This window comes from Macaca thibetana, chromosome 17 (assembly GCF_024542745.1).
Source record: "Macaca thibetana thibetana isolate TM-01 chromosome 17, ASM2454274v1, whole genome shotgun sequence".
NCBI classification, from domain to species: Eukaryota; Metazoa; Chordata; class Mammalia; order Primates; family Cercopithecidae; genus Macaca; species Macaca thibetana.
This window is the reverse complement of record NC_065594.1, coordinates 26,282,644-26,293,805: the sequence shown is the minus strand read 5'-3', so window position 1 is coordinate 26,293,805 and position 11,162 is coordinate 26,282,644. Positions and strand designations below refer to the sequence as shown.

Below are 11,162 nucleotides of genomic sequence, written 5' to 3'. Positions count from 1 at the left end.
GTGTTTTCCAACTTGCTTCCATTTTCCCCCTCACTTTCAGGCACCCCAATCAGACGTAGATTTGGTCTTTTTACATAATCCCATACTTCTTGCAGGCTTTGTTCATTTCTTTTTCTTCTTTTTTCTTTTGGTTTCTCTTCTCGCTTCATTTCATTCATTTGATCCTCAATCGCTGATACTGTTTCTTCCAGTTGATCGAGTCGGTTACTGAAGCTTGTGCATTTGTCACGTATTTCTCGTGTCATGGTTTTCATCTCTCTCATTTCGTTTATGACCTTCTCTGCATTAATTACTCTAGCCATCAATTCTTCCACTTTTTTTTCAAGATTTTTAGTTTCTTTGCGCTGGGTACATAATTCCTCCTTTAGCTCTGAGAAATTTGATGGATTGAAGCCTTCTTCTCTCATCTCGTCGAAGTCATTCTCCGTCCAGCTTTGATCCATTGCTGGCGATGAGCTGCGCTCCTTTGCTGGGGGAGATGCGCTCTTATTTTTTGAATTTCCAGCTTTTCTGCCCTGCTTTTTCCCCATCTTTGTGGTTTTATCTGCCTCTGGTCTTTGATGATGGTGATGTACTGATGGGGTTTTGGTGTAGGTGTCCTTCCTGTTTGATAGTTTTCCTTCTAACAGTCAGCACCCTCAGCTGTAGGTCTGTTGGAGATTGCTTGAGGTCCACTCCAGACCCTGTTTGCCTGGGTATCAGCAGCAGAGGCTGCAGAAGATAGAATATTTCTGAACAGCGAGTGTACCTGTCTGATTCTTGCTTGGAAGCTTCCTCTCAGGGGTGTACTCTACCCTGTGAGGTGTGGGGTGTCAGACTGCCCCTAGTGGGGGATGTCTCCCAGTTAGGCTACTCAGGGGTCAGGGACCCACTTGAGCAGGGAGTCTGTCCCTTCTCAGATCTCAACCTCCATGTTGGAAGATCCACTGCTCTCTTCAAAGCTGTCAGACAGAGTCATTTGCGTCTGCAGAGGTTTCGGGTGCGTTTGTTATTGTTTACTGTGCCCTGTCCCCAGAGGTGGAGTCTACAGAGATAGGCAGGTTTCCTTGAGCTGCTGTGAGCTCCACCCAGTTCGAGCTTCCCAGCGGCTTTGTTTACCTACGTAAGCCTCAGCAATGGCGGGCGCCCCTCCCCCAGCCTCGCTGCTGCCTTGCCGGTAGATCACAGACTGCTGTGCTAGCAATGAGGGAGGCTCCGTGGGTGTGGGACCCTCCCGGCCAGGTGTGGGATATGATCTCCTGGTGTGCCTGTTTGCTTAAAGCGCAGTATTGGGGTGGGAGTTACCCGATTTTCCAGGTGTTGTGTGTCTCAGTTCCCCTGGCTAGGAAAAGGGATTCCCTTCCCCCTTGCACTTCCCAGGTGAGGCGATGCCTCGCCCTGCTTCAGCTCTCGCTGGTCGGGCTGCAGCAGCTGACCAGCACCGATCGTCCGGCACTCCCCAGTGAGATGAACCCAGTACCTCAGTTGAAAATGCAGAAATCACCGGTCTTCTGTGTCGCTCGCGCTGGGATTTGGAGACTGAAGCTGTTCCTATTCGGCCATCTTGCTCTGCCCCAACACTTGTGTATTTTTTAAGGCTTAATAGTATTCCATGTGTGTGAGTGTACAGTGTGTGTGTGGTGTGTGTGTGTGTATCCACATACATGTGTGTATATACATGTACATATATGTGTATACACACACCACACACAAAGTATATGCACACATATATACACATATACGTATGCATATACACACACACACACTGTACACTCACACATACAATGGAATACTATTAAGCCTTAAATAAGTTTTGTCATTTGTGACAACATGGATGAAATTGGAAAACATGTTAAGTTAAATAAGCCAGACACAGAAAGGCAAATACTACATGTTCTGCTTTTTTTCTTTTTGTTTTTTTTTTGAGACAGAGTCTTGCTCTGTCACCCAGGCTGGAGTGCAGTGGCGCTATCTTGACTCACTGCAAGCTCCGCCTCCTGGGTTCACATCATTCTCCTGCCTCAGTCTCCCGAGTAGCTGGGACTACAGGCGCCCCTGCCACCACGCCTGGCTAATTTTTGCATTTTTAGTAGAGACAGAGTTTCACCGTGTTAGCCAGGATGGTCTCGATCTCCTGACCTCGTGATCTGCCCACCTTGGCCCCCCAAAGTTCTGGGATTACAGGCGTGAGCCACCGTGCCCGGCCTGCATGTTCTTACTTATATGTGGAATCTAGAACAAAGGAACTCAAAGAAACAGGGTACAATGGTAATGTGTTGGTCCATTTTCTGTTGCTTATAAGAGAATGCCTAAAATTGAGTAATTTATAAGAAATGAAATTTATTTCTTATAGTTCTGGAGGTTGGAAAGTCCTAGGTTGAGGGACTGTCTCTGGTGAGAGACTTTTTGCTGGTGTGGACTCTCTGAAAGGTACTAAAGCAGCGCAGGGAATTACAGGTGAGGGGGCTGAGTGTGCTAATGTGTGCTCAGGTCTGTCTTCTTCTTCTTATAAAGCCGCCAGTCCCTCCTTCCCATGATAACTCATTTATCCATTAACTCATTAATCCTTGAAAAGATTAACCCATTAATGGGGGCAGTGCCTTCACGATCCTATCACCTGTTAAAGGACCTACCTCTCAATACTGCCTCATTGGGGATTAAGTTTCAACATGAGCTTTGTGGAGGACATTGAAACCATCGCAGGTGGTGACTACAGGCCGGGAGTTGGAGGAAATGAGGAGATGATGGTCAAAGGGTACAAATCTTCAATTATACAGAAGGAATAAGTATTTTATTTCTTTGAAATATATTAGTCAGCATGGTGAATATGTTACTGATACACCAGGGGTTCAGTCTAGGTCCTGCTGCTCACTGTACAGAAAGTCAATGACTGAGATGATGAGTAATGTCAAGAAAGAAGGCTTTAATCAGGCTCTATTGCTGAGGATAGGGGAGATCAGTCTCAAATCCATCTCCCTGACCTGCTAAAATTAGGGGCTTATATAGCAGAGAAGAAATGTAACTATGTATGGGAAAACAGGAACTGGAGAGGGGTAAGAAAGCAATCATGATGAATGAGGAGCCTGGTGTCTCATTGTCTGGTTGTGGTAATCTGAAGAGTTTCAGTTCTTTGATACTTTTTGAGAGGCCTGGGGGGTCTTCCCCTGAGGAAAGAACTCAGATAAAACAAATGTAGGTTTCAGGCTTTAAGCCCAGAAGGGTCACTTTCTATGTTTATCCCAAACAAACAAATAAACAAACAAACAAAAAGCTGTCTATGGGACTATTGGGTTGGCTTTAGTCTCCCTTTTCTATGTATCAGTGCCTCAATCATGGGGAATCTGGTTGTTAATCTTTCTGGCTGCCTCATGCTAAGGAGGGGCATGGATTCAAACGTTAATCTAATGCTATCGTTTTCTTCAGAAACACAGTCCAGTGCTTCCGCCAAAGACAAATCTCAGCAGGACCAGTCTGACTGCAAAATAAGCTTCAGTCCCATACACTTGCCCTGATTATCCAGACAAAGTGCAGCAAGAATCATTGTCCAGATAGGCTCTCTTAAATTGGCCTTGCTGGAACCTTTCACAAGGCCATTTCAGTCAAAGTCCTGGAAAAATGACCAGTTCCTCTGTGTTCAGTTCTAAAAACAAACAGGTTCTTGTTGAACTTATGCAAACAAGCACATTGCCATAAATTAAGCGTCATTCTTAGCAAACTGTCACAAGAACAGAAAACCAAACACCGCATGTTCTCACTCATAGGTGGGAACTGAACAATGAGATCACTTGGACTTGGGAAGGGGAACATCACACACCGGGGCCTATCATGGGGAGGGGGAAGGGGGGAGGGATTGCATTGGGAGTTATACCTGATGTAAATGACGAGTTGATGGGTGCTGACGAGTTGATGGGTGCAGCACAGCAACATGGCACAAGTATACATATGTAACAAACCTGCACGTTATGCACATGTACCCTAGAACTTAAAGTATAATAATAATAATAAATAAATAAAAAAAGAAAAAAAAAGAATATTCACACATAATTTACAAATTCTGGAGAAATTAGGCAGAGTAAGAAATATGCCTCAAATTCTGTTTATAACACAATACTGTATTCAATTGTTAAATGCTATAGATAGCTCAAAATGAAAGTTCTCCAGGCTCTCAAGAATCAGCAATGTTTCAAACAAAAAAAGCTGTAAAAATTATTTCAGTCCCCTATTAGTTCAGTCCATACAATCAACTCCTGTGTCTCTTGAAAGAAGTTCATTTTGGTTGTCAGCTTCTCCTGGGTCTGAAGACAAGGCTTCAACTGTATCAATGTTCAAGATTTAGCAGGGCCTTTTTCAGACCCATGAGTCAAAATCCTATAACTTAACAGCACAAGGATTAGTTAATAGAATATTTATACTAAAGAAAGTCCCATTATTCTAACATGTCACAAATTAAAACACTGTGATTTGGTGTTCAGTAGTTACTGCCTGTAGCACTTCAATCATTGTATTAAAGTGATTAGGTTGTTCCTTGCATATAACTAATTAGTAGCATTCTGGTGACAGAATTTTGATCCAAAGCATCAAAAAGTGATAGGTCCTGTGCCAAGCTTATCAAAGTAAGACAACCAACTTTTCTCTCCATCATTAAAAAATGGTAAATGCAAATATAAGTTTTGGAAATTCAATAAGGATAAATAATCTCCTTTTACTTAAATATTATACAACAAAATAGGGACAAAGTAAGAACAAGCACACAATAATTTCTTCACAGCTATTTAAAAGAGCATCATCACACATTTCATTTTTATATTTGAAATTTTAATTTTAGGCTGCAAAAACAAAAACAAGCAAACAAACAACAAATAACTTGAAAACAGGCTTGTCAAATGATGGAAATTCATCCTTTCTAGGGAAGCAGAAGATAGACCCCTACCACAGAGAAAAGATGCTTAGTTAATGGAGGTTAAATTTAAAAGTACAGCTAAATGCAGTCTAAATTATGAAAATCCTGTTCTATTCACCTCACTGTGGTACCAGTAACTATACTAAGTCAGGTTACTTTACGGTTAACTATGTCACCTATAACACAATAAGCCATTAACAATCTAATACAGTTACTGGGTGTGCTTATACTGGAAATTCTTAACCATATAGTTGTGTTGCCAATTTGTTTTAAATGATGAATTGTCTTAGTATAAGTCACTGCATTTCTATAACAAAGCAATGAAAGGCACAGCTAATCTGAGTGGACTTAACCCTATTCAACAACCAGCTGAAAAAATACTTTGGTTCTTCAAGAAAAAAATCACAAAAAAGTGTTTCCTTTAACAGTTGTTAATTTTCCCAACTGTACTCCAAGAGCCACATAAAAATATTCCAGAAGAACCAAATTATGTAGCAATGAATGAAAAAGTGTGACAGAATTTGTGCATTCAACATCTCGGGCAGAAAAACTAGTTAAAATGCCAGGTAGAACAAATTGGTCTTTAAAATATCAGTTTCCTGTCGTTTAAAAAAATTAACCTAGTCTACCAAGAAAATACAAAAACATAAGGCTGTAAGTGAATAAGAGTTGTGTTTAGGGTACTATAGTGCAGGTTATCCTCAAGGCCACATACATCCTGCTTCATTACTGCTTGTGCTCTGCTGGATTTTAATCCTTCTTTGGGTCATAGTCTGGATCGTTTTCCTCATCTCCTTCTACTTCTCCTTCCTCATCTACTTCTTCACTTTCTTCATCATAATCATCATCATCATCTTCAGTAGCTTCCCCAGTAAAGTATAACACTGATCCTGGGATTATACACTAAGGTAAAAAGTGACCAATTTCGACGTCTGCAGCAAGGATTGCTTCAGCAGCATCATCCAGATCTCCACTCTCAGAAACTTCAGGAGGGGCAAAAACATTAAAGAAAGAGTCATTGTAAACTGTTTTAGTCAGAGTACGAACTGTCCCACGTCCCTTGTCTTTCTGCTGCTTCTTAATGGTTTTCAAAGTGACATTCTTTCCTTTTTCCAATCTATTTGGCACGCTGTAAAACCCATAATTTTTGGTCCATCAAAATAAAAGGGATCAGAATCATCTGGTTCTGACCTCATCCTATATGTCTTTGTCAGCACTTCATTTTTAAAATATTCATTGGTTTCAAAGTGAAATTCTAAGACAAAACTCATGGGCTGGCCAGCATCTGAGAACTTCACTTTAATATCTTCCAAGTGCTTCAGAATAGGTTCATCACGTTCCTGAAGCATATTGTGTCCGGAATTGGTGGGTTCTTGGTCTTGCTGACTTCAAGAATGAAGCCACGGACCCTCGCGGTAAGTGTTACAGTTCTTAAAGATAGTGTGTCCGGAGTTTGTTCCTTCTTCCCGGTGGGTTCGGTGGGTTTGTGGTCTCGCTGGCTTCAGGAGTGAATCTGCAGACCTTCGCAGTGAGTGTTACAGTTCATAAAGACAGCGTGAACCCAAAGAGTGAGCAGCGGCAAGATTTATTGCAAAGAGCGAAATAACAAAGCTTCCACAGTGTGGAATTCCACAGAGTGCTGATTGGTGCGTTTACAATCCTTGAGCTAGACACAGTGCTACACAGAAAAGTTCTCCAAGTCCCCACTAGGTTAGCTAGACACAGAGTTAGCTAGATACAGAGTACCAATTGGTGTATTTACAAACCTTGAGCTAGACACAGAGTACTGATTGGTGTATTTACAAACCCTGAGCTAGACACAGAGTGCTGATTGGTGCGTTTACAATCCTTAAGCTAGACACAGAGTGCTAGATGGAAAAGTTCTCCAAGTCCCCACTAGGTTAGCTAGACACAGAGTTAGCTAGATGCAGAGTACCACTTGGTGTATTTACAAACCTTGAGCTAGACACCGAGTACTGATTGGTGTATTTACAATCCTTGAGCTAGCCACAGAGTGCTAGAAGGAAAAGTTCTCCAAGTCCCCACTAGGTTAGCTAGATACAGAGTGCTGATTGGTGCGCATACAATCCTCTGGCTAGATATAAAAGTTCTCCAAGTCCCCATCCGTTCAGGAGCCCAGCTGGCTTCACTCAGTGGATCCTACACCGGGGCTGCAGGCGGAGCTGCCCCCAGTCCCCAGCCGCGCCTCACTCCTCAGCCCTTGGGCTGTCCATGGAACTGGGCACCATGGGAGCAGGGGGCAGCGCCTGTCCGGGAGGCTCAGGCCGTGAGGGAGCCCACCGCAGTGGGGGGAGCTCAGACATGGCAGGCTGCAGGTACGGAGCCCTGCCCCGTGGGGAGGCAGCTACACCCGGTGAGAATTTGAGTGTAGCGCCGGCAGGCCGGCACTGTTGGGGGACCCTGGCCAACCTCCGCAGCTGCTGGCCGGGGTGCTAAGCCCCTCACTGCCCTGCGCCTGCAGTGCTGGCCTGCTGCTTCGTGTGCGGGGCCCTCAGAGACTGCACCCATGCCCACCGGAACTCGCACTGGCCAGTGAGCGCCACACGCAGCCCCGGTTCCCGCAGGCGCCTCTCCCTCCACACCTTCTGGCAAGCAGAGGGAGGAGGCTCCGGCCTCAGCCAGCCCAGAGAGGGGCTCCCACAGTGCCGTGGCGGGTTGAAGGGCTCCTCAAGCGCTGCCAGAGTGGATGAGGAGGCTGAGGAGGCACTGAGAGTGAGGGCTGCTAGCACATTGTCACCTCTCAGTATCACTGAGCAAGTCAACATTCTTAAAAACAATTAACCAAAATTCAGGCATTCCTTTGGCATCTTCTTTTTCTTTCTCTTTTTTCTCATCTTCAATCTTGGCCTTTTCTTTCAACTCCTCTGAAATCTCATCATATTCTCTGGTTTCCATTCACTTCTTCTGTAGGTTCATAAATTGCATTAATAATCTCAAATCGCTTATCAAATAGAGGCTGACAGAGAACGGCATACTTCCTTTCAAGATTGTGAACTTCCTCATAGAATTGGGCTTCTATATGTGCACATTTAACTTACAGGTTTTTGAGAGCATTCACTTGTCTTTTAACTACCCTAGGCAGGCTTTCAGTGTATCCTGTTGGATACATTGTTGGTGTTTCTATTATACCATCAAGTCTTTCTTGAAGAGTTGAAGAATCTGAGGATTTTGCATCATCTGAAAGGTTAGCTGACGTGCTTTGATTTTTGTTTCTTCACCAGTTTCTTCTTCTTCTACTTTTTTAACGTCATCCAAACTTGATCAAATTCAGACTGTTCTTTGTTGTCAATGTCTGCCATGTTGTAAGAACTCCAAATATCGGCAGCTAATATGGGGAGCCAGGTGGCCAGAGCTGCACAGGAGGTGACTCAGGGTGGCAGCGGTGGCTCCACGAGCAGATGGCACTAAAAAAGGCATCACATTTTCAAGATTGGTTTCTAGATACAGTAGTGACAACTGATTAGGTAACTTTCATCACTAACATTTTCAAATATAGTAAATAATAATCCATTGCACATTTCTAAATTACTGAAAGTTTCAAGTGTTCTCACCACAAAACATAAGTATTTGAGGTCATGAATATGTTAATTAGGTTGATTTATTTCACACTGTATTCATAAATCATAGCCTCACATTGTACTCCATAAATATATACAACTATAATTTGTTAAACTACAATAAAAATAAAGATTAAAAAAATCAACCTGTGTTTTAAGGTCATATAAATGGCTTTCTGATTCTTTCCTGAGAACTTTTTTTAATAGGAAGAGAACTCAAAGATATAGTATGTAGAATCCAGGAAAGATAACATGGACACACAGGAAGGGTTATGGCGGGGAAAGAATGTAGATATGACCTGGAAGGTTGGGTTGACACAGTCACATTTTGCCTACTCAGATATTTTACTTGGGTCAGCCAGTGTGAACTGCCAGTTTAACATGTGGGGAAAGTAGAACAGTGCATGTTTCAACCTCAGCCATCTTATGAGGCTGCACATCTTGGTTCCTTTATTTTACCTATTCTCTCTGGGTTACCCACATGGGGACTGAGGCACGTGCATTATTCCCTGCTTCCTAAGAGCCGCACTGATCTGCCTCTTTTTCTATCTTTGAGAATTTTGCTTAGAAGTCAAGGTCAAGTTGCAAGGGGGAACTGTAATTGGCCTGGTTTGGTATCCTTGGATTAAGAGGGAGGAAGGAACAATTGTCAAAGCACCCTTCTTTCTTTTGATCACAGGTGATCCTATGCTGAGAGGAGTATGGTTTTATAAGCTTTTCAAGAAGGGGCGAAACCAGGCAGTGAGAAAGCAAATCTCTTCTCTCTAGTGCAAAATGTAGAGGGGCCATGATAAGGCTTAGAGCATGGTGCAATACATTATAAGCACTCAATAGCTATTAGTTGAGTGAATCAAGTGCTGTGGGTTTCTTCCCTCTTGTCTTTATGGCACCTTATTACTCTTTGGGTATCTGTAACTGATGCTGATGATGTCTACTGATGTCCTGATGTCCCTCAGTAACTTCTGGAACTTTTCCCAGTGTTTTTCTTCTCTGAAAAGAAGGCACTTGAAGGTCCTACAATTCAATCTAGCCCAAGTTACGTACCACCTTGAACATTTGCTGTGTTTCATAAGTTAGGTAGAGTCTATCTGGAAAATACAGAGGCACATCATTGGGGCCACCACTGCTTTCCCACCCTATTTTGATCAAAGAGTGTCCAAGGAGGTCCTATCTTCAGAAACCGGCAAAAGTCTTAGTAGGGAACATACCAATGAGGTGGTCACTGCTTAAGGGAGTTTCTTGGCCTGCTTTAGAGTTAGACTTTTGTCCTTTCCCATTCTTTTCTCAAGAATGGTAGAAACTCCGGTTGGAGAAGAAACCAGGCTTCTATCCACTCCATGCTATTTTAAAAATTTATATTTGGTTTACAGCAGAGAGAAGGCTGTCTGCTTACTCTTACAAGAAAGACTCTACACAGAAGGGGGTACTTCCTCAACCTATATAAAGGTTTCTCAATATGTTAGGTGCTAGGCAGAGAGGTGGAGCCTGTGAAATATAGCTTATATAAAACAAAGGGGCTAAGAAGCCCATTTGGAGGAATTCTTTGGCCCAAACTGCAGAGCCTTAGGAAAATGTAAGTCATTCTTTAATTATGGAAGCACTATTTAGGGGTTTTCAATGTGTGGTCAGAGCTTATATCAGAATCATCAGGGAGAACTTACCTAAAATGCTGATTCCTGGTCGACTCCTTGCCAGCTGAATTAGAATCTCTAGGAGTGGGGCTAGGAAAATCTATGTTGTAAGCTAATTTCCCTGGTAATCCTTCTAAGAATCACCAAATAATGAGTGCTCTAGGGGCCGTACTTTACATTTTGTATTCTAAAACTTGAAGAAAACACTCCATGTTTGTTATATTCATAATTTTAATTTTATTTTTGGCTTAAATAGTGTGGTAGGCAGAATTCTAAGATGATGCCCAATGACTCACCCCTTGTAAAACTCTTTTTTCTTGACTGGGCGGAGCCTGTAGCTTGTGTCTAACCAGTAGACCATAGCAAAAATGATGGAATATTACTTTTTGGATTATGTTACATTCTATTGCAAAGGTAAAGGAATTTTACGGATGTAATTAAGCCCTCTAATTAGTTCACTTCAGGTTAACCAAAAGGGAGATTACTTTGGCAGGCCTGACCTAATCAGTTGAGCCTTTTAGAGGAGGGTCTAGAGGTAGAGAGAAAAGAAGCAGCAGAGACATTGTCCTGCTGGCTTTGAGGAAACAAACTGCCACATGGTGGAGAGGGTCATATGGCAGGGAACATGTGCAGCCTCTGGGAGAGAGAGCCTCAGTCCTACAATCCTAAGACTTGGATCCTTTCAGTAACCAGTGAGCTTGGAAGAGGAGCTCAGCCTCAGATTGCAGCACCAGCTGACATCTTGAGGCAGCCATGTGAGACCCTGAGCTGAAGACCCAGTGAAGATGTGCTGGGATTGTGTGTACTTAGACCCATGGAAACTATGAAGTAATAAATGTGTATTTTCTTCTGTTGATGTTTGTTATATGGTAATAGAAAATTCATGCACATAGTAGAGAATAAAATGTCTTATTTTTCAAGAATTGTGAATTACATATAATCTTCCCAGTTGCTTTGACATCTATGGCAACATTGGGGTTCTGGTACCTGTTGGAGAATAGGACATCTTTCCAAAAGCTACGTGGGGACAAATTGTTTTAAGGGCATCAGTTGACATATGTTCAACATCCATAC

General features: G+C 42.7%; 1 pseudogene; it reads right to left on the bottom strand.

Moving 5' to 3' along the window:
* Positions 1-5,605: 5,605 nt before the first annotated feature.
* On the bottom strand, positions 5,606-6,228 carry LOC126940459 (nucleosome assembly protein 1-like 1; annotated as a pseudogene).
* Positions 6,229-11,162: the final 4,934 nt, after the last annotated feature.